This window comes from Pteropus vampyrus, unplaced genomic scaffold, assembly GCF_000151845.1.
Source record: "Pteropus vampyrus isolate Shadow unplaced genomic scaffold, Pvam_2.0 Scaffold359, whole genome shotgun sequence".
Taxonomy (NCBI): domain Eukaryota; kingdom Metazoa; phylum Chordata; class Mammalia; order Chiroptera; family Pteropodidae; genus Pteropus; species Pteropus vampyrus.
Genome location: NW_011889140.1, coordinates 445,925 through 447,630, shown reverse-complemented (window position 1 = coordinate 447,630; position 1,706 = coordinate 445,925).

The window sequence follows — 1,706 nt, the reverse complement described above, 5'->3', positions numbered from 1 at the left end:
ATCAAGTGTACCAACATTCACATCAAAGGGGTAACAGAAGGAGAAGAAAGAAAGTGATTGAAAGCCTATTTAAGATATTGACTAAAAGCTCACCTAACTTGGCAAGGAAAATAGACATACAAATCCAGGAAGCACAGAGTCTCAAACAAGATGAACCCAAAGAGACCCACACCAGGACACACTATAATTAAAATGCCAAAGAATCTTAAAAGTAGCAAGAGAGAAAGCAGTAACATGCAAGGGAGCTCCCATAAGATTGTCACTGATTTCTCAACAGAAACTTTGCAGGCCAGAGTGGAATCTCATGAAATAATCAAAAGTAATGGAAGGCAAAGACCTACAACCAAGACTGCACTCACTACCCAGAAAGGCTGGTCACTTAATACTGAAGGGAAGGTAGTTTCCCAAACAAGTAAAAGCTAAAGGAGTTCATCACCACTAAAGCAATATTACCATAAATGTAGGAAGATAAAAATATGAATAAGAAAATATAGCAAAGAAAAAATTCTGACAAAAGCAAACATTTCATAAAAGCAATGGATCAACCAACTACAGAGCTAGTACTAAGGTTAAAAGACAAAAATAGAAAGATCATGCACAATTAAAATAATTTAAGGGATATAGACAAACGTACACGCAAAAGAAGTAAAAAATAATGATGCCAAAACATACCTGGAGGGGGCGACTAAAAATTGCAGACACAAGAAAAATCTAAAATAAACAATCTAACATTACATCTACAGGAACTAGATAAAGGAGAGCAAAGTCCAAAGTGAGTATTAGAAAAGAAATAATAAAGATCAGAGTGGGAATAAATGAGTGCTAAAAAAAAAAAAATGGAATTAAAAAAATTTAAGGAAACCAAGAGCTGGTTCTCTGAAAAGATAAACGAAATTCAGAAACATTTAAGCAGATTCATCAAGAATAAAAAGAGAGAGGACTCAAATAAACAATCAAAAATGCAAGAGGAAGGGACAAGTGACACCACAGAAATACAAAGGATTATAAGGAAATACTATGAACAATTATGACTACCAAATTGGACAACCTAGAAGAAGTGGATAAATTCCTAGACATATACAATCTTCCAAGGCTGAATCAGGAATGAACAGAAATTCTGAACAGACCAGTAACTACTAACAAAATCAAATCAATAATCAAAAAAAAAAAAATTCCCAACAAACAACAGTCCTGAACCAGATGATTTCACTGGTGAATTTTATCAAAGAATTAATACTTATTTTTGTCACTTTCCAAAAATTGAAGAGGAGGAACGGCTCCCAAACTCATTTTACAAAGCCAGCATGACTCTGATACCAAAACCGGATGAAGACGCTACCAAAAAAAAAAAAAAAAATTATAGGCCAATATCCCTGATGAACATAGATGCAAAACTATGTTCCAAATTACCAAAACTAATTTGGCAATATACTTAAAAGGTCATACAACATGATCAAGTGGGATTTATTCCAGGGATACAATGTTGATTCAATATCCGCAAATCAATTATCATGATACTCTGCATACACAAAATAAAGGATAAAAATCATTATCATATTAATAGGTGCAGAAAAAGCATTTGACAAAATCCAACATGTATTCAAGATACAAAACTCTCAACAAAGTGGGAATAGAGAGAACATACTAAAACATAATAAAGGCCGTATATGACAAACCCACAGCTAACATAGTCAACGGTGAAAAGC